Here is a 22,518-nt window from a genome sequence, read left to right on the forward strand (position 1 = left end):
CCCAGACTGCGGGGGAATGCAGTACGCGTCCACCAGCGAAGCCAGATATGGGGACGCATATGGAAAGTGAGTCCTTCTCACGTATGCCAGAGGACGCGGTTCCTCACAAGGCTCCTGCCAAGGAGTATAACAATATGGCGCCAAAATCTTCTCTAAAACGAAAATCTAAAGAACGCAATGTTCTCCCGGTTATTTCTCCAGTTATTCAAGATACAGACGAAGATATGCCTGATGTAGATTCAGATTCTTATTTATCTGATAAAGACGATGATGAGTCCTTTTCCATTCCTCCAAAGAAACCAAAAATAACCTCTGCTACCCCTTCTCTCTTTGACTCAGAGGGTTTTCCTATGTTCGATCCCTCTCAAATTCATCATCCCAATTCCACAGAGTGGTTTCCAGCGGACCATGTGGGTCGTTATGTGGCACAAAAACTATTTTCTCCACTAGACAAACAAACCAGGTCTAAATTAAAGTCTGAATGTCCTCGTCCCGTACTTTCCAACAAAGCCACTATCACTCCTACTATTGATGAACAAATGTTGACTTTCTTCACCAAACAAGGCAAGGACCCGCGCAAGGGCGTAGATAAAGCTTGGTCCTCTTGCCAAGATAAACTCTTAGATATTACTGGGCCTCTTACTAGAATTTTCGATCTTGTGGAATCAGCCAGACTAGACGGGTCCTTTCTGGACCCAGAAGAGTTATCTTTATGGACTCAGCGTTGTTTCTGCCTTTTGGGAAATGCAAATTCTTCCTTTATTCACGAGAGACGTAAAGGTCTACTTATTAAACTTGATCCCAAACTCGTCAAATTGGCAACCGTTCAACCTCAGTTCCAATCGGATGGACAGCTTTTTGGAGACTCCTTTATCAAGGACCTCGGCAAATATGTTGCTACTTTCACCTCGTTAACCAAAGCCCAACAGTCCATGAGAAAAATGTTTCACCAGCGGGTTTTTGCCAGGGCCGGTAGAGGCAGGGGTCGCTTTACTGGCCGCGGATTCACCAATCAAGGCTCCAGAGGTTATTACAGCTCATATCAGCAAGACTTTAGACCTCAGTTCTACCCCCAACGTGGCAGAGGATACCGTGCCAGGTCGACCAGACATTCCAGAGCCACCAACCCAACAGGTAAGCCTCTTTGTCGATTCTTTCCCGACAGGAGGTCGTATTTCCCATTTTCTGTCAAATTGGCATGCAATAACAAAAGATGCTTGGGTGTTAAACACAGTTCTAGGTTACAAAATAGAACTTTATTCTACTCCTGTCCAAACTTTTTTCCAACCTCCTCCCCAATTTTCTACAGAAATGGTTCATCTAATTTCCCTAGAGGTAGACACATTGTTACGCAAACAAGCGATTGCGCCCACTCTTCCCCTTCCTTCAGGTTTTATCAGCCCAATTTTTCTTGTTCAAAAGAAAAACAAAAAGATGCGTCCAGTCATCAATCTAAAACATTTCAACCGGTTTGTAGTATACCGGCATTTCAAAATGGAAACAATCCTCCATCTCAGAGATATTCTCCTCCAGAACGACTGGATGGTCAGATTGGATCTACGGGACGCTTACTTAGTCGTTCCGGTTCATCCAGAATACAGAAAATTTCTCCAATTCCAATGGTTAGACAAAATGTATCACTTTACCTCTCTGCCCTTCGGTCTATCGTCGGCCCCATGGTGCTTCACAAAACTCATGAAACCCGTGGTAGCTTTTCTAAGAGCTCAAGGGATAAGATTATTAATTTATTTAGACGATATCCTCATACTAAGTCAATCACCTCAGACTCTCATACTCCACCTGCAAACGACTTGCTCTCTGTTGGAGCAATTGGGTTTCATAATAAACAGAGAAAAATCCCTTCTTATCCCTTCCCAAGTCGTAGAATTTCTAGGGTTTCAAATCAATTCCCTCTCAGCGACCCTTCTTCTACCATCGTCAAAAATAAAATCCATAAAATCAGAAATTCTGCAAATTCTCCGAAATTCCCTCATTTCCCTCCGAACTCTAGCCCGAGTTGTAGGTCTTCTCTCCTCCTCCATCCAAGCAATCTTTCCGGGTCCCCTTCATTATCGTGCCCTTCAAAGATTAAAGATTCAACACCTGAGAAAGGGGCTTTCGTATTCCGATCTCGTTCCTTTGGACATAGAGTCTCGCACGGAGCTTCAATGGTGGATAGACCATTTAGCTGCTTGGAACGGGAGAAGTATTTTTCCATCAGCCCCAGATCTTGTGTTAGAATCCGATGCAAGTCATCAAGGCTGGGGGGCCCGCTGTGGACCCATCTCGACTGGAGGTACATGGTCAAGCGAGGAGTCCAAATTGCACATCAATTGTTTAGAGATGCTTGCAGGCTCCTTTGCAATCAGAAGTCTTGCAAAGAACAAAGTACATTGTGCAATCCTGCTCAGGATGGACAACATATCTGCAGTCAGATATATAAACCATCTTGGGGGCACACGATCCAAACCTTTGGCAGATCTAGCCAAGAGCTTTTGGGAGTTTTGCCTCTCAAACCATCTTTCGGTACATGCAGAGTATCTTCCTGGGACTCTCAACACAGTGGCGGATTGGCATTCTCGTCACCTTCGAGACTCCAGCGATTGGAGACTTCATCCTTCCGTGTTTCACAGCATTCAATCCTTATGGGGCCCTTTCTCCATAGACCTTTTTGCATCCCGACTCAACACACAACTTCCCCAATTTTACAGCTGGCGCCCAGATCCCTTAGCCTTAGCATCAGATGCTTTCTCTCAAGACTGGTCGTTTTCCCTCAACTATGCCTTTCCTCCTTTCATAATGATCAACAGGGTTCTGGCTCAGGCCAGACGTCAACACGCCTCTCTCTCTCTTATCGTCCCGTTTTGGCAATCTCAAATTTGGTTCCCCACTCTTTTAGAAATGTCAATAGATTTTCCCTTGCTAATTCCATCCTTTCCGGATCTGCTGCTAGACCCTCTTCACCGTGCTCACCCCCTTATTCTGAACAATATCCTAACCTTATCCGCTTGGAAAATATCAGGAATCCCCAGTCTTCCCCTGTCATTTCGGCAGAAGCTTCCCATTACATCTCAAACTCCTGGGCCCCAGGCACCAAAAAAGCCTATAAGGCGGCCTGGTCTCTATGGGATTGCTGGTGTGTGGGAAGACAAATTGATCCCTTTTCAGCAGATGTTATTTTTGTCGTAAATTTTCTAGCCTCGGAAGCTAGCAAAGGTAAAGCATTTCGCACTATCAATCTTTACAGATCTGCTATCTCTTCCAACCATATTCATGTTCACGGGAAACCAGTAGGCGAGCACCCGTTGGTCTGTAAATTATTGAAGGGAGTAAAATTTTCTAAACCTCCGTTACCAAAATACAACCACTTGTGGGATGTTAATATTGTTTTGAAATATTTGATTGCATTACCAGATAATTCAAGTTTATCATTAAAGCTTTTATCTGCTAAATTAACAATGTTATTATGTTTAGTTTCTATTAAACGGTTATCAGATGTTAAGGCTTTGGACGTCTCCAGCCGTCAATTCACCCCGTCGGGTGTGTTGTTTTCGGTTGTAAGACGTACTAAGACGAATTTGTCATCAGTCTTTTATCCCTATTTTCCGCTTCAACCAAAATTGTGTGTAGGACAATGTCTCAAAGTCTATGAGCATAGAACCGCAGATTTGAGAACCTCCTCCTCCCAACTTCTCATATCTTTCAGAAAACCCCATAACCCTGTTCTTCTGCTACACTAGCACGTTGGGTAAGACTGATTATGTCCTTGGCTGGTATTGATGTTTCCAAGTTTGGAGCTCATTCCTCTAGGGGGGCTATGGCTTCCAAAGCCTTTTGGGCGGGTTCCCGTTTGGAGGATATTCTAAAATCTGCGGATTGGTCCAATGATAATACTTTTAAAGTCTTTTATTGCAAACCAATTGATAATGCTTCTTTCAACGTGATTAATATGCTTTAAACTCGCATAATAGGAGCCTCCGGTCTTGACATAAAATGTAGATTTTCCTAGTTTATGACGGAAAGTCTTAATTTTATTAAAGACACGGAGGCGAGTATTATCCCACCTCTTGTATAACTTTGTTTTCCCTCCCTTTCTCTAGTTCCGGCTTCAACCACTCAGACAACGTCCTAATCAGATCCCGTCAGGTCATCCAAACATTTCGTTCCCTTCAGGACTTGGATCATCCCTGTCGGTTTGGCCGGACCACCCTCGCTTCTGCAAGCTCCTGGACTTTTTCTCTGATGTTTTTGCTTTCCTCATGGCTCTGTTTATTCTTTGCTTGTTATTTCCTTTGTTCACAGTTAACTGACTTCATTTGCAAGAAAAGAGGGCTGCTTGCAGTCAAGTGACGTCATAATGCCATATCGTAATTACTATTGGTTCTGTGTGTTTTGAACTATCTTTTTAATCCCATTGGCTACAGATGTTAAGCCTTATGGGATTTGTAGTTTCTTGACTGCTGCTCATTAAATAAAGCAAGAAAAGAAACGCATAATACTCGCCTCCGTGTCTTTAATAAAATTAAGACTTTCCGTCATAAACTAGGAAAATCTACATTATCAGACAATGACAAGCATTGATCTTTATCACACACCTAGACCTATGTGTTATCAAACGCAAAATGTTTTGATTTGTCTCATTGTCAGTGAGACAAGTTCTTTTGTGATGGCATAGATTGCTGTCAGAGGAGGGATATGAGTTAGCATATGGCAACTTACAAACCTTCATTTAAGAGCCTAAATGAAATATTAATGTGGAAATATAAATTGTGCATGATTGAATTATGGTAGACAATGTGGCAGTCATTTCTAGTTGACATCACATTTAAAGTGAGACTGCATTTATATTTGAGTGAATTGACATACTGCAAAAAAGTCTCACTAGCTGAATATTAGAATTGAAATATTAAATGAATAAGAATTAATCATACTTGTATTGAATTTATTAGCATGAGTTGCATGTGTGCAGAAAAATAAACATGTTTAAATTGTGTCCTAATGTTTGCAATAAAATAATTTGCTTTCAATTGGAAGGTGCACAATAGTCTTTAGTGTGTTAATGTGCATTCAGGTTCTTAGCTTGACTAGGCCTCAGATTAATGTTGCAGCAGTAGAAGAATTACTTGTCTATTCAGTTCCCTCTGACCTCAATTCTTTCCCTAGGTTGCTGACGTGATGTTGAATGTCCTCTTGTATTGAAGGCAAAGAACATGTTTCATTGTTAACTATGTAACAATATTTGTTCTTGCTGTTGAACAAGAAGCTTATAATTCCCCATGTGAGAAATGCTTAGCTTATTTAGTGTGCAGTGAGAAAGAATTCTGAAGTAACAAGCATCTAGGAACCGTAATATTTTGGCAGAACTGTATGAAGTAATTGAAATGACTTTTGCTGAGAGAATTCAGAATACTTGCAAACTTGATAGTGCCATTGACAACCACTGGATGCCGAAACTTGTACATAAGATAAGCTCACCAGGAGGACCAATCAAGAAGCCCATGGATATTTTTAATTAGTGAGAGACTTTGATACTGAGTTAGTCTGTCCAGAATTCTGCCAGAGTCAGTCTACTCCTTGAGTCTGCTGCTGGCATCTCCAAACCTTCTGGAGAGTTTCCTCTTAGTCTTAATTCCCTCACTTGTTTATGGTGTTCAGTACCATTATGCCCAACTAATTCTGAACTGCTGACTTGCCCTATATGCAGTCTGTGTTCAGCACTGTCCTGATGCTGCTGTCTACTGATGTTGGGAGAAGGTGAATGTTCCATCTGATCAAGTATTTCTGCCTCTTGTCCCATAAGGAGCGGTATAATTAAATATGGGTTTTTGTTTCTTTTTTCATCTTGATAATTATACCAGCATACTTTTATATAGAGCTCCCACAGTTAGATGGTTTTTCCAAATGTTTTGTCTTTCCATTTTGCCTGCATGCATTACCCTGTTTCCACCATGCCAGTCCAAATTTGTGTTAGAGATAAGGATGGCCTAGCTCTGCAATTGTAATTTGATGATTTACTAATGTCACCATCATCATCTTTGAAATCTGATATGAATGTGCATATTGTTTTTTTCTGATTTATGTCATTCTTTTGGAGTGTTTAACAGTATTGATGTTTAGTAGGCTAAATCCCTTTAGAGATTTGTCAACCTATGGTTTGTGTATGCTCATAATTTAGTTTTGTGCATCATACTTGCGGCATTGATTTTGGTATTGTATTAACGCTTTGAAACTTATTCAGTTTGGACTTTGATTTAGTGTTAAATTGTTTGTGATGCCCAGAATAGTTTATGGTTTTATGTCATTGATTTGTGATTGAATAAGCCAACTACTAGTCTTTGCCAAGTCCAAAGATCTAGTTGACCTCTTGTGGTGGGAATAGTGATGTCTCAAAGTGCTTGCGACTTCTGAACCCATGGTAGGAAGAAGACCTCCGTGAATGCGTCAGCAACTCTTAAGGGAAAGGATGTGGTGTTACGGCCAGAGTGGCAGACTTTGCAACTAGGGATCCAAGTTGGAGTTTCAGCATCAGCTTGACATCCTATGACTCTGGGCAAATCATTTAATCTCCCATGCCCAATAACAAAATGAATCTGTCCTTATGTAATGTAACTGATGCTCATGTAAAGCCCTTCAATACCTTTGGCCCACGTCTGCGCTGACTAAAATTGCAAATAAAAAAAGAGGGTCAGAACTTGGCAGACAGTTACTCCATCACAACGGTGATGGATAAAACATCCAAAATCTAAATCCCAATATAGTCTATGTGATTTAGATTTTAGCAGACTGGATATCTGTCACTGTTTTGGAGTAACCCATTTGCAGATTTCTAAATCAGGCCCCAAGTGTTTTGCAGAAGTATGATTGGGCCATACTTGGGCGATATTTGTGCTACATTTTGGCCTTATCCCCTCTGGTGGCCTTCTTGGCAGACTTATTGGTTATGAAGCTCCCCAATTTCCTCATTTACTGCAGTATCCTCAGTAGAAAAAGCTTTCAGTTTTCCACTCCGATTCCATCAATATGGCATTCGGATGTGCCACACTTAACATGAATTCAGAATGTTCATACCCTATTTGAACATTAGGGCACTGTAGCAAAGTTAACTTGTAGTCTGCTGCTGGTGTGGAAAGTGCATGTTTCAGTCTGCATCAAAGAATGTTTTATTGAAATACAAGAGGAAGATATTTAAGAACTTACTTAAAACATGTCCTAAACTTTCTTTCTATGGGACTAACTATAATTTCTATGACAAACTGAATCCCCTCATTTTGTTCTTTTCTAAATTAAATGTTACCAGTTTGATTCAATAAAGATGAATTCAGGTGTGTCACTTGTCAGAAGTAAGACTGTACACACACACACCTCATTACATCACACATGACTTGGTCAGTGACATCACTAATAAAACACAGCAGATGGTTGGCTGCAGGGCCTGGAGCTAGGTTCTGCAGGCAACCCCTCGTGTGGTTCCAACCTCAAGCTATAAGGGCAGAACAAGGACTAGCTTCTTCTAAAATGTGGAAAAAAGGACAAAGTAGTAAGAACTAGGGCGAAGTAATAATGTACTTTAAAAAAAAAATAAGTGAAAAAAAACAAGGAAAAATATGAAGAAACTGAAAGAAATAACTTGGATAAAATAAAAAAGTATTCACAATTTAAAGTAAGGATCCTCTGCGGTCCTGAAAACATGGACAGGGCATACTCCAGGGTTATTGTTCTGACTGTGTGAAAGTGTGCCCAGGTGTGTGAGTGTATGTATCAATCTCTGCGTGGGTGTGTTAGTATATGCATGAATGGGTGTTAGTAGATATGTCAGTGTGTACCTGGGTGTGCATGCTCAGAAAAATTCATGTGTGCTCCATCAACACAAGAAAGACAGGGCCAGATGTAGCAAAGGTTTTTACCCATTCTATGTCTATGGGAAAAAGTGTTTGTACATATGGCCCACAGTTACTTGCGCTCATTACTAGCCAACTCAACAATGGCATCACTATATAGGCACCTCCACTGAACTCATGCCAAGGCTCCAAACAATGCAGAACATTGCCACCAGACTGGTTCTTGACCTGCCCAAGAGAGCCCACACCTCCCAGCACGACAGACCTCTACTTGCTCCTCATCCAGAAGTGATGGCACTGCAAGTTCCTCACCCATGCCTATAAAGCCCTCCACTACCGAGGACACTCCTACCTGAACCAGGGCTTGCACTTCCAATACCGCAGCAGGAACCCCCACTCACTAGGCCCTCACAAATCCCTTGCATTTGTTGCTGCCACACTGAAGAAGGCTTCTCCTTGTTTCTCCCCTCCAAGACCTGGAACACCCTCCATACCGCCCAGTCACTGAGAGTTCAAGAAAGGGTTCTGTAATGGGTTCTTTGCCTCTAGGGGAGGGATATTGGAATAATACTATAGGCCCCGGTTTTAGTGGATAATTGCTTTATTGATATGCAGTTAAAGCCTTTCCTCTTTTGTTTTTAGGTTTCTGGATGGCTGCGATTGTGATCATCCGGGTTCTTTTCCTTTCTTTTAGGTGTTCGGGTAGTGGTTCCAAGCCAGCCCGTCTCCTGGTGGAATAAGGACACCGTTTTCTCTCCCGTGGCGACAGACCGGTTTCCCCAAAACAAAAAGAAGAACGGGACAACAGGTAAGTGTAGAGGTAAAGGTATGGGGTTTAATAGGGTTAATAGGGCTGGTGGGAGGATGGGTTTGTGCCGGGTTGTGTTTGGGTAATTTCACTCGCTAGTGCATTTCACCTTCCCATGAACCTTTTCTCTTTCTCCCTTCTTTAGTATCTTCCTTTAACTGGGAGAGGGTTTTCCTCACAGTGGGATTAGTTGTTTGGGCTCAACAGATTTCCCCTTCTCTGCAGCACCTTTCCCCAATCCTCCCCGTATTTCTCCCACTCTTATTCCCACTGTGTAACCAAGCCGCCAAAATAGAAAAGCTTAGGTACGATCGTACCGGTGAATGCCACTCCCCTCTTGGGACGTGGCTGGCACCTTGTGATATACTGGGTTCTCTTCGGCGTTCTCGTGAGGCGATAAGAGTTCTTCCCCTTCCTCCATCTCCTTCTGACTCAATCTGCGGGCTTCCTGGGACCCCTCGTCCACCGGCGTCTCCTTCCACTCGGTCCGTGATGGAAGGGTTCCTTCCTGCTTCTCTGACGGTGCTTTCGGGTGTCCGTCTTCTATTTCAAGGCTAAATTTGACGCCTTCCGCGTCTGACGTCAGCCGTTCGAGGCTCTCAGGAGTGCCCCGGGGGTACGGTGTTGCGGGTCCCGGCTGACAGAGATTAACCGAGGCGATAGACGCCCGGTTACAAGTCCCCTCCCATAAATGGGGCTGTTCAAGTCCAGAGAGGCCGGATATCGGGACAAATAGTCGGCCTGACCCATAAGCTCCCCAGGAAGGTGGCATACCTGGAAGGAAAAAGGTTGAAGTTCCATAAACCATCTCAGAATACGGACGTTGGTATCTTTGTGTCTTGAGAGCCACGTAAGAGGAGCGTGGTCAGTATGCAGTAAGAAGGATCGACCTAGGAGGTAATACTGCAGGCTTTCAATTGCCCATTTGATGGCCAGGCATTCCCTTTCTATAATAGATATCTTTGTTCCTTGGGGAAAAGTTTGCGACTTATGTAGACCACAGGGTGACTTATGTTCTCATTACCTCTTTGGAAAAGAACTGCCCCCAGACCTACATCTGAGGCATCAGTCTGCAAGTGAAATGAAATCCGGACATCTCAATACCGGTTGAGTAGTGAGACATTTTTGTAAGGTTTGGTAACTTGGCTTGGGCAGGGTTGAGACTCACAATATTTTTGGACTGACCTTTCTTCAGGAGATCTGTCAAGGGAGCCTCCAAGGTGGAATAATGCGGTATAAATCTTCTATAGTACCCCACTAGGCCCAAAAAAGAACATACCTCTTTTTTCGTGGTAGGAGCTTTTATGCGAGTAATGGCCTCTGCTTTGTTAATCTGTGGTTTAATGATACCTCTTCTGATGTGATACCCCAAGTAGGAGATTTCATGAAAGGCAAGTCGGCTTTTGGAGGGATTGGCTGTAAGTCCCGCCTGCTGTAAGACTGTAAATATATTGTGTAAATGGGACAAGTGATCGTCCCAGGTTTCGCTATAAATAACGATATCATCCAGATAGGCGGCCGCGTATCTGGTATGAGGTCGTAATATGGTATCAATAAGACGCTGGAAGGTGGCTGGAGCCCCGTGTAAACCAAAAGGGAGAACATTAAAATGATAGGCCCGAGGAGGTAGAGAATGCAGTTTTTTCCTTATCCTTTACTGCTAAGGGAATCGGCCAGTACCCCTTTGTCAAGACAAGGGTAGACATATACTTGGCTTTCGCTAATCTTTCTATGAGTTCGTCTACCCTAGGAAGGGGGTAGGTGTTAAATTGGGTCACTGCATTGACCTGTCTGAAGTCAATACAGAAGCGTATGGATCCATCCAGTTTGGGGACTAACACCACCGGGGAACACCAGGGACTTTTTGAGAGCTCTATAATACCCATGTCTAACATTTTCTCTGTTTCTTTTTCTACTAGGATTTTTCGGGCCTCGGGAATACGATAGGGTCGTAATCGGACGAGTTTACCTGGTTGGGTTAAAATCTGGTGCTGTACTAAAGTGGTTTTACCTGGTTGTGTGGAAAACATTTGATTATGACAGTTGAGTAGTTGGGTTAACTGGCTACTCTGCTTTGACGTGAGATCTGTACTCCTTTGTGGTTCTTCGGTTTTGGAATGTCGGTCAGTAGGACACCACCCTATCTCTAGCTCCTTAACCGTATTGACCAAACATCCCGTTGCTGGAGCTACTGTAGCCTCTTCCCATTTTTTTAACAGATTTATGTGGAATATCTGGGTTCGTTTGGGATTACCAGCCAGTTGGATGTTATAGGTAACTGGGGTTACTACTCCTATCACCTCGTACGGCCCCTGCCATTTTGCCAATAGTTTGTTATCGGAACTAGGTGGGAGTACTAACACCTTTCCCCCTTTATTTAAAGGTTCTCATTCGAGTGCTCCTATCATAATACTGTTTTTGTTTATTCTGGGCTTTTTCCATATTTTCCCTTACATCCTCCCATACAGATTGTAATCAGGATTTTAAATCGCTGGTATATTCTAAAAGGGATTTCTCTCCAGCTTCCTCCCATAGTTCCGTGGCCATATCTAATAATGTTCGAGGTTGCCGTCCGAACACTAATTCAAAAGGACTATGGGGGTCATTCTGACCCCCGCGGGCGGCAGAAGCCGCCCGCCTGGCGGGAACCGCCAGAAGACCGTACCGCGGTCAAATGACTGCGGTGGTCATTCTGACTTTCCCGCTGGGCGGGCGGGCGACCGCCAAATGGCCGCCCGCCCGCCCAGCGGGAAAGCCCCAGCAACGATGAAGCCGGCTCCGAATGGAGCCGGCGGAGTTGCTGGTGTGCGACGGGTGCAGTGGCACCCGTCGCGATTTTCAGTGTCTGCTAGGCAGACACTGAAAATCATTATGGGGCCCTGTTAGGGGGCCCCTGCACTGCCCATGCCTGTGGCATGGGCAGTGCAGGGGCCCCCAGGGGCCCCACGACACCCGTTCCCGCCATCCTGTTCCTGGCAGTTTTTACCGCCAGGACCAGGATGGCGGGAAGGGGGTCGGAATCCCCATGGCGGTGCTGCGAGCAGCGGCGCCATGGAGGATTCTTTGGGGCAGGGGTAAACCGGCGGGAAACCGCTGGTTGCCCTTTTCTGACCGCGGCTTTACCGCCGCGGTCAGAATTGCCCATGAAGCACCGCCAGCCTGTTGGCGGTGCTTCCGCGGCACTCTGCCCTGGTGGTTTTCAACTGCCAGGGTCAGAATGACCGCCTATGTCCTGTGGAGGCTTGCTCATGAGTCCGAAGGGCATATAGTACTAATGGCAACCTCCTATCCCAGTCCTTGCCTGACTCCGAAACCGATTTTCTTAAAAGGGTTTTCAGGGTGCGGTTGTATCTCTCCACCAAACCATCAGTTTGAGGATGATAAACCGCAGTCCTTATTTGTTTAATTCCCAGAAGTTGACAGATCTGAGCCATTAGATTGGACATGAACTGGGTGCCTTGGTCTGTTAGAATTTCTCTGGGAAAGCCTATTCGGGAGAAGAATCCTATCATTGCATTAGCAACACTTTTGGTGTTAATACTGGTGAGCGGGATGGCCTTGGGGTATCGAGTGGCGTAATCTACTAATACTAATATATATCGATAGCCCTTTGTGGAAGGTATAAGAAGTCTATGATGTCCATCCCTATCCGTGAAAAGGGTATTTCAATAATGGGAAGGGGCTGTAAGGGGGCTTTTTTCTTAGGCCCAGGATCAATGAACTGGCATTTAGGACATTGCTGACAAAATTTTCTGATCTGGGAAAATACACCAGGCCAATAGAACTTCCTTAACAGATATTCTTCCGTTTTCTCTCTCCCATAGTGACCACCCCCTGGCTGACTATGGGCCAGATGTAACACCTGTTGTCTATATGGCTAGGGAACCAGTAGTTGTTTCTTTTCCAGCTTGTCAATGTTAGTGATTCTATACAGCAGATTTTTGATTATGGAAAAAGAAGGACCCTTATCTTCAGGGGTTTGAGGTCGGGCGGTTCTCCAGACATTAAGTAGACTAGGATCTTCCCTTTGGCACGTACGGAAGGGGGGAAGACTATTGAGGGTGTGAACTTGTGTAATTACCCGATTATAGTCCGTGTCCCTTTTTCCATAGAGTCTCCTTGTTTCTCGTTTCTCTTTTCTAGTAGGTTTATAACGGATAGCCTGGGGTTGTATTTGTATGTTAGAAAAGGGGGCGTTCTTCCACCAGGAACTCGTATCCTCCTTATTCCTTGAACTATCCAAAAGAAAAGCAAAGTCCTTAAAATCTGTTCCGATTATGGCTTCTTCAACCAGCTGTTCTACTACCCCCATTCTTATGAGGTTTTTTTTTTCTTCCCAAGACAGGGTGGCCCTAGTCATGGGGTACTCTCTGGTTTCGCCATGGATACAACAAATGGAAACGGTAATCCCCGGCGTAAGGGTATGGCAGTCTATCAAGTCAGCCCTGATTACTGACTGGCTACATCCAGAGTCGATAAGTGCCAGGGTTAGTCTCCCATTGATAAATAGTTCTTTCTTATAATGGGTATCTTTTCCTCCTGTAAAGAAAACCTGTCCTCTAGTAATACCTATTTCCATAGGTTCTGGTTTCTCGGTTTTAAGGGGACAGACCCGGGCTATGTGACCCCACTCCCCACAACTATAACATTGGGGCTGCTGCAAAAACGGTCTCTCGACCCCTCGGGGTTTTACAGGATCTTTGACCGGTCTTATTCCCAGGGGGGGATTTTGTCCTAGGTTTTGTCGCGCTGGGGTAGGGGTTGTGCGATGGAGGGGTGTCTTAAACTCGAGGGAGCGGTGGAAAGCACAGGCCAACTCGATGGTAGTATTTGTATCGGGACTCGGATGCTGTTTGATCCAGTTGCGGGTAGTGACGGGTAGAGCCTCTAGATATTGTTCCAGGAGAATGGCCTCAATAATATCTTCCCTATTAGTCCCTATGGGTTCTAGCCATTTTAGACCCAAATCTTTTACCTGAAAATACAAGGCTCTTGGATTCTCGGACGGTCCCCACTTGGCTTTCCTAAACCGAACCCTACCCTCTCCAGGATGCTCTTTTTAATATCTTGGTAGGGCGTCGTACCTCCCGGGTTTACTGCTTGATAAGCTGCTTGGAGGGTTCTGGTTAACAAAGGGGCGATATACTGGCCCCTCCTATCTTGAGGCCAGGTGGCTGAAGTTGCGACTCGCTCAAAGTTTGTAAAAAAGGCGTCCAGATCTTCGCCTTCCTGGTACCTTTGTAACACTGAGCTTGGTACATTCGGTGGCCGCAATGGTGTCTGTTAAGGATTTTAGGGTATTTTCATGTACCAACTGATTGTTGGCCATGATAGTGGCCTGACTTTTAAGAGCGCTTTGTAGGGCTTCTCTTTCCACCTTCGCTTCTTTCTGTTGTTCCTCCCACACGATCTGAAGGTGCCTCTGCCCTTCAGCTAATTCCTGCATCATGTCCGCTATTGTGGAGGTACCTTCCATAGTCTCTATCTGTCCTGGGTGCCTATTCCAATAAATCCCACTTCTGACACCACTGTAATGGGTTCTTTGCCTCTAGGGGAGGGATATTGGAATAATACTATAGGCCCCGGTTTTAGTGGATAATTGCTTTATTGATATGTAGTTAAAGTCTTTCCTCTTTTGTTTTTAGGTTTCTGGATGGCTGCGATTGTGTTCATCCGGGTTCTTTTCCTTTCTTTTAGGTGTTCGGGAAGTGGTTCCAAGGTCAGCCCGTCTCCTGGTGGAATAAGGTCACCGTTTTCTCTCCCGTGGCGACAGACTGGTTTCCCCAAAACAAAAAGAAGAACGGGGCAACAGGTAAGTGTAGAGGTAAAGGTATGGGGTTTAATAGGGTTAATAGGGCTGGTGGGAGGATGGGTTTGTGCCGGGTTGTGTTTGGGTAATTTCACTCGCTAGTGCATTTCACCTTCCAGTGAACCTTTTCTCTTTCTCCCTTCTTTAGTATCTTCCTTTAACTGGTAGAGGGTTTTCCTCACAGTGGGATTAGTTGTTTGGGCTCAACAGATTTCCCCTTCTCTGCAGCACCTTTCCCCACTCCTCCCCGTATTTCTCCCACTCTTATTCCCACCCTGTAACCAAGCCGGAAAAATAGAAAATCTTAGGTACGATCGTACCGGTGAATGCTACGCCCCTCCTGGGACGTGGCTGGCCCCTTTGTGATATACTGGGTTCTCTTCGGCGTTCTCGTGAGGCGATAAGAGTTATTCCCCTTCCTCCGTCTCCTTCTGACTCAATCTGCGGGCTTCCTGGGACCCTTCGTCCACCAGCGTCTCCTTCCACTCGGTCCGTGATGGCAGGGTTCCTTCCTGCTTCTCTGATGGCGCTTTCGGGTGTCCGTCTTCTATTTCAGGGCTAAATTCGACGCCTTCCGTGTCTTACGTCAGCCGTTGAAGGCTCTCAGGAGTGCACCGGGGGTACGGTGTTGCGGGTCCCGGCTGACAGAGATTAACCGAAGTGATAGACGCCCGGTTACAGGCTCAAATCCTGGCTTTTCGAATGAGACCCATCTCAGCACCTGGATACCCTCAGAGGTAACAAGTTACACTTTACAAAAACATGATTTATAGATCAGTGTGGGCCTTGGTGTGTCAGTGTATGCCTGGCTACGTTATAGGGGTGTCAGTGTCTACATTGGTGTGTGCCTGGTGTCTCAGTGTATGTATGACTGTGGTTAGGTTTGAGACCATCACTGTATAGCTGGGTCTGTAAGTGTTTGCATTGTGTTGCTGGGTGTGTCAGTATGTAGATCAATGTGTGCCTTGGTGTTACCTTATGCATGAGTGTGCATTTAAACACATTGTTTGGCTGGGTGTAGCAGTGTATGCACAAGTGTGTTTGGTTGTGTCTGCATTAGTGTATGGGTGGGTGTGTCAGTGTAAGGATGAGAATGTGCCTGGCTGAGATAGTGTACTTACTGATAGGCATGAGGATATATCAGGTTATGTGACAGAACAATAAGAAATGAGCTGTAAATGGGATTTACAGCTGAGGGCATGCTGGACCCTGCAGGTGGATCCATGGATCTAAGGAAACTTCAAATAAATACAAATAAAAGTTTCACCCAGGAGGTCAGGGTACCTCTACCCTGACCCCTTTATGTCCATTGCACCCCATATTTCAACACCAGGGACTGGTCCCCGATAAAACAGAATGGCATCCACAAATGACCTGTTAGGTTGCGGTCAGCCAATCAAATTCTTCCACTGGCATGTGAATCTGTGGAGCATCTGCATCCCCAGATATCTATATTTTCCCCCTTTAATATCTCCTAAACTACTAAACAGATTTACACTAAATCACAAAAAAGCATGATCTCCACAACAAGATCTTGCTTCTGGCCAAATTTGGTGTAATTCTGTTCAGCAGTTTGGGCTGTAGGTGAGTCTAAAAACCATTTAGGAGAATGCATGAGGAAAACGTGTTTTGGGACCCCTTTTTTCTCAGACATCTGCTTGACAGATCACCCTGAAACTTTCAAGATCGCAGCTGAAACAAATGTCATTAGTTTTGAAAATTGTTAATATTTGTCCAAGGGTATTGTCAAAACAAAAAAGTGTTTTCCTATGGAAACTAGATCCTAACTATACCTACTGGTGACCGTTAATAGGATATATACAGCAAAATTATCAATACTGAGATGTAACCAAAATCACACAATGTAAACTCTTGTTGTTCTTTTAGTCTATTGTATCACTTGTTATATCTCTTTATACAGCAACTACAGCCAACAGGTGTTTTGGACAATGCTCTTCAGGACTTTTTTACAAATAGAGGTTACTCACCAGTAATTTAAAAATAAAAAAAATAAAAAATAAAATAAAAAAAATAAACACACCCCATCATGTACCGAGAAAGAAAGCAAAATGTATAACCAATGCGCATACTGGTTATTAATAATTCATTCACAATAGTTTTATGTACATAACTTTTTGATGCACGTCCCATATTGTAAATTACACAAACAGATTGGCACCAGTTGCATTGGCCTCCCCAGGCGACACTATAAATCTGTTTGTAATAGATTTGCAGCAATGGCCCATAGATAAGACAATCCCTTAGGCTGTCTACTTGTACACATCAAAATTACATATCCAAGTTTGCAAGTAATTAATTCAGAAGCAATAATTATTTCATTATATATATTCCACGAAAAGCAACAATACATCTTCAGACCATGACATATGACAAACTTCTGCAATCTTAATTCCTGTAAACAGTCCACTGCTATTTTATAATCACACAGTAAGTTCTTTCCTGAGCATTTTACATATTCTACAAGTAAAGTAAATTTACACCAATGTAAGGAAATAATATACTCCTCCGTCATGTGGGATCATTAGAAGTTTGTATTTGCATTCACCTTATTCACATCAAACGTGTTAAGTTATGCCAGTAATTAATTTGTTAAAATAATTTTCTAGTTGTGATAAACTGAATTTGATTCCTATATTATGAGCCATTATCTCACCTTGGCTAAACAGCTAATTCAAGCATGTGTTACCACTTGCATCTAATTTACTTTTCTGCCCTTGTTTGTATACTCCTCATGATACACCATCCTAAAAAATTAAATTACAGGTGTCCTCAATTCTTGTCTCTAAATTGAAAACTAACTATTCTAGTTCCTCATGATACGTTACCCTATTATTACGAGTCCCCATTTAATCTCTCAAGGTTGTTTTAAAACATTGTGCTAAGGAACATTACTAAAAATAACATTCTCTACCCCGAGACAGCAACACCTACGGGTTTTTTATTCATTTGCAAACATCAATTATTGCTGGGGGAGGCGGTAATTACTTTCACTCTTGTTCATCATGTTACAAAAGGCTGCACTCCATAAGAAATCCCAGTTCCTTAATTCCCACCCGATCTATTTAGCCTATTAGAATTCGATCTACAGTGCATCCCCACCTTTATAATATAATGTGCTGTCACCCTGCCACATATCAGTCCTACTGCAAAATACACTCTCCAAAACGGGCAGTTGGTTTGGAGGAGCGAGGGCATGCCCGGTCTCCCTCCGGGCAGATCGGGCGTCGGTGGTAGAACCCACCATGCTGGGCCATGATTGGGTAATTTAGGTGGAAGAGTGGGTTTAAGGGTAGCGTTTATATAGATTTGGCAGGGTGTGGGCGGCCTCTTTGGCCATTTTGCCACACCCAGGATAGTCATTGTTTTGGTTTGTGAGGTTAGGCCTTAGATGAGCTTTTGAACTTTTGCGGGAGATATTTAGTTGGTTGCAGTGTTTTTGTTATTAGGAATTATGGATAATTCAGATAAGGTTTTGTTGGCTCTAAAAATGCTTCAGGAGGAGGGTATGGAGAACCTCCTCCAAGAGAGTGTGCTTCAACAGGCGTGTGTGGGTTTGAAGAGACCCAAATGAGCCTCCTCAGGGGGTATGGCTGCAGCAGTTTTGGCTTGCGAGTTGCCGACTCGAAAAGCCAAAAAATGTTAACAAAAGAGCGCGTTAGGACGGAAAATCGCTGCGTCACCGGAGGTTGTTGTTCCTCCTGGTGACGATCAAGAAAAGACCTTACCTGTACGTAGTGCGGCGGGGAGAAGAGGCGGTCCGAGGTTCGCGCACCGTTCTGGTGCGTCGATCCAGCAACGCGTTGTTGCTATGGGGCGGGGTGTCCCTCCCAGTAGTGCGGTGCTGTGTGCTTGCCGCTTGGGGGCTGTTTATGTTGATGCGCATACGCACGTTGAGCCGGGCGGCTCCCTTAGGGGAAAACAACAAGCTCCACTCCCCTCTGACAGTAACGGAAAGCGAGGGGAGTGTGTATTAGAGGAATGGAAGTTGGGAGCAGCTTCCAAGATGACTGCTTCCAGTACAGTGCAGCAACAAGAGGTCATCGAATTATCGGATAGTGAGGAGGTCGATAATTTAAGTGGTAGCTGTGTTATTTCAGGTGTTGAGGTTGTAAAAGCTCCTGTTTTGGAGCCAGAGGTGGGAAGACTGCAATTAGTGCCTAGATTGTTTAGCCCAATGCTGCATAGAGTGCAGGAGTGGGATGTGAGAAATCAGACTATTTATCAGATAGGACAGCATGTGGAAGGGTCAGTTGATAGTGGCATGAGTATGAGAGGTGTGTTATATGGTGAGGCTGATACTAGTGGTAAGGCTGGTAGGGCAAAGGTGAGGGTGGATTTTGGCAGCCAGGTGGATTAGTTCAGGGACCTGGGTGTGGTGGCTTTCATGCATTGGGCGGGCATAAAGAGCAGGTGGTATCCGCAGGTTCTGGGCGGCCTGTTGGAAAACAGCCGTCATCGGTGGGGGTTGGTACACCCCTTGGACACCGACAAAAAGAGAGGGTGAGACCCGGAGCGGATCACTTGACTTCGGGGGAATTCAAATTTGCCCATGTCACAGAATATGCAGTTTTTTACACAAGACGAAGAGCCTTCTACCAGCTGGGGCGCTGGTGGTTTGGATTGCAGTGTCACCGGGGAAGGAGATTTTCTGGATTATGAGGAAGGGAATGGTTTGGAGGTGGTCCCACCTTCAACGAGTAATGTATCGAAGGGTACTTGTGTGCAAGAATTTAACAAAGGAAGGAGTTTTGGTGTTTTGGTGTTTTGCAGGCATCATCTAGGGTGCGGTCCAGGGCGATCATCACAGTGGACGGAGTCGGATTGACCTATCGGCAGGAAGCTTACCTAGAGGTGAGGAAAAGGGAGAGCAGATCGTTTTGGGTGCGGGGTCTCACTCTGGGGGGGGAGGGGGGAGGCAGGTTGGTTGGGAAGGTGTTAAAAGAAATGGGGGTCCAGGCTGGGCCTTGGGCTAATGTTGTGTTGAATACAAATTCAATTCCGGAGGTAAGTGTTAAGGATACAGTCGCAGGTAAGTTGGTTTCGGGTCATGTGGGAAAAAAGGTAATGCAAGAATCTGGTACGGATAGTGAGGTTGCAGGTGGGAGTATTAAGAATAAGAAGCTTCCTTACATGGGGGTGTCGATGCCTTTGGGGGCGCATCTCACTCAGTCTCTGAAAGATAAAATTTGTAGAGGAGAGTTTATTGATCTTTTTAAGCTATTGCATGTGGAGGTTCAGGCTAAGGAAGGCTCGAAGGATGAGGAGTCGGAGTTAGGGCGTAGGCCTAAGGTACCTACTACAATTGGGAATTGGACTTCAGCCTTTTTGATTTACGCAAGTGTTTGCTGTGAGCGTTTTCCAGAGCGTTGTGTTGCTTTGTTTAAGTATATGGATATTGTGCGGAGGGCACAGATGGATTACTGCGGTTTCGGATGGTTCAGGTATGATGAGGAGTTTCGGGCTCGGATGGCAGTGTATCCAGATAAAGATTGGGGGGAAATAGACAACGAATTATGGATGCAGTGGTTGCGCACGGGGAGGAATGAGCCGTTTATGCATACTGCTAGTGGTTTTGCCTTTGCAGTATAAGCCCTTTCAGGGTTGTCCCACCCATTATGGGGCGTGGGGTGCAGCAAGGGGTCAACTACACCAGAACGGAGCATGCTGGTCGTTCAATAGTGGTATCTGTACACAACAGCAGTGCAAATTCAGACATGATTGTTCCAACTGTGGGGGCAGATATCCAGTGTTTCAATGTTTTTGTGGCATGCACTGGGGAGGGCCGGCCCGTTTGGAAGAGGCAGTGACAGGGGTAGGGGCCATATGCAGCAGGTTGCAGGAAAAGGGCCCTACGCCTATTAATTTTGAGGTAATAGGATATTGGCTACAGTTCTAGCCTAAGGTGTCTGAAGCAAAAGTTTTGTTTTGGGGATTTTCTGAAGGTTTTAGACTTTGTTATCAGGGACCGCGAGTGCGGAGATGGGCAAACAATTTGAAGTCGGCTTTAGGTCAGCCGGAAGTGGTGAAGACCAAATTGCATAAGAAGCTTGAAATGGGAAGAATTGTTGGCCCATTTTATCATTGGCCTTTGGATAATTTGACAATTTCCCCATTGGGAGTGGTGCCTAAGAAGCAACTGGGTGAGTTCCGGTTGATACATCATTTATCTTGGCCGGCGGGAGCATCGGTTAACAATTTTATTGCTCCAGAGGATTCCATTGTCCTCTATGCCTCGGTTGATGAAGCTATCACATTAGTGAAGCGTTGTGGTGTGGGGGCAGAAATGGCAAAATCAGACATTCAGTTGGCTTTTAGGCTCCTTCCGGTGCACCCTGGCGATTTCTCTTTGTTGGGTATGCAGTTTGATGGGGCTATTTTTGTGGACAGGATGTTGGAAATGGGTTGCTCGGTTTCATGTTCATTGTTTGAACTGTTTAGTTATTTTTTACAGTGTTTTTTTAAGGCACAGACAGGTTATAAGTGCGTTACGTATTACTTGGATGATTTTTTCTTGGTTGGGGCTGCTGGGTCGGGTGACTGTATGTCAGCTTTGTTGGATTTTCAGAAGGTCATGAAGGACATGGGAGTTCCATTAGCTACAGAAAAAACTGAAGGGCCCAAAACATGTTTAAACTTCTTGGGTATTGAGGTGGATTCCCAGAAAATTGAGTTTTGTTTACCTCGTGACAAGGTTTAGTTGTTGATCGAATTGTTGGAAGAGGCTGTACAGAAACCTAAGTTGGAGTTGAGGCAAGTTCAGCAGTTACTTGGGCATTTAAACTTTGCATGTAAGGTGGTAAGAGTTGGAAGGGCTTTTTGTAGGAGGTTGGCGTTTTCAGTCAGAGGTGCGGTTTTGCCTCATCCTCATATCCGGCTGAAGGACAGTGTTCGGGCTGACCTAAGGATGTGGATTACTTTCCTTCAGGATTTCAATGTTGTGACGATGTTGGTGGAAGATGAGGATTGGTTTTGGCAAGTGCAAATTTTTTCGGATGCTTCAGGTGCTCTTGGTTTTGGTGTTTTTTGGGACGGTCATTGGGCTGCAGAAAGTTGGCCTGAGGATTGGAAGGCGGTTAGGCATAGCATTGCATTTTTGGAGTTTTTTCCTTTAATTGTGGCACTGTCAATTTGGGGGTCACACGTTAGCCAACAAGAATGTAGTGTTTAATGTTGATAACCAGACTGTAGTGAATCTGGTTCATGTGCAAAATGCAAAGGATGAAAAAGTGTTGTGTCTTTTGAGGTTATTCCTGTTGAATTGTTTGAAGTTTAATATTGATTTTAAGGCTAAATATGTTCCTGGAGTAAATAACGATATTGCTGATGCGCTATCTCGTTCGCAGTGGTGGAGATTCCGTGGGCTTGCACCGGAAGCAGATGCACAGAAGAAACCAGTGCGGGGGGCTTTGTGGGATTTGGGAATTTAAGGATGTTGGAGCTGATTCAGCAGTCTATAGCTCTGTCGACAAGGAAAAGTTATGAGCAGGCTTGGTCTGATTTCACTAAATGAGGGGCAGTAAGAAGGGTAGGGGGGTTTTTGGGGTGTGTTCAGAGGTGGGAGGATACAGTCCGATTTAACATGCAACAGATTGAATTGGGTCTATCGGCGGTAAGTATATCTGGTAAGTTGTCAGGCATTTCCTTTTATGGTAAATATATCTGGGGGTATGATCCTATGGAAGGTGAAATTTGTAGACGGATTATTGTGGGTTGGGCTAGAAGAGGGGGTGTTCGGCGGGATCGGAGGCGCCCGATCACGTCACATTTGTTGAAGGAATTGATTGGTGTTTTGCCACACGTTTGTTTTTCTCATTGGGAGGTGGTTCTCATATCTTTATGCATGTCATGGCTTTTTCACGGGGCTTTTCGAGTTTCAGAAATGTTGGGCTTGAGAGGTAAAGATGGTATTCTACGTTCAGATATTAGGGTAAGTAATGGTGGGTTATACTTGTGGTTACGGGCTTCAAAAGCTGATCAGCTAGGTAGGGGTCGGGAGGTAGTGTTGCGGGGAGTGGAGTTTCCAGATGGTCCGGTTTATTGTT

General features: G+C 44.6%; 1 long non-coding RNA gene across 1 annotated transcript; it reads left to right on the forward strand.

Annotated features, from left to right (window-relative positions):
• The first annotated feature begins 401 nt into the window (after window positions 1–401).
• LOC138287620 (uncharacterized) lies at window positions 402–4,496 on the forward strand. Its single transcript, XR_011202254.1, has 2 exons — window positions 402–1,134; window positions 4,101–4,496. It is a non-coding gene; the product is annotated as an uncharacterized lncRNA (long non-coding RNA).
• The last annotated feature ends 18,022 nt before the right edge of the window (window positions 4,497–22,518 follow it).

This window comes from Pleurodeles waltl, chromosome 1_1, assembly GCF_031143425.1.
Source record: "Pleurodeles waltl isolate 20211129_DDA chromosome 1_1, aPleWal1.hap1.20221129, whole genome shotgun sequence".
Classification (NCBI taxonomy): domain Eukaryota; kingdom Metazoa; phylum Chordata; class Amphibia; order Caudata; family Salamandridae; genus Pleurodeles; species Pleurodeles waltl.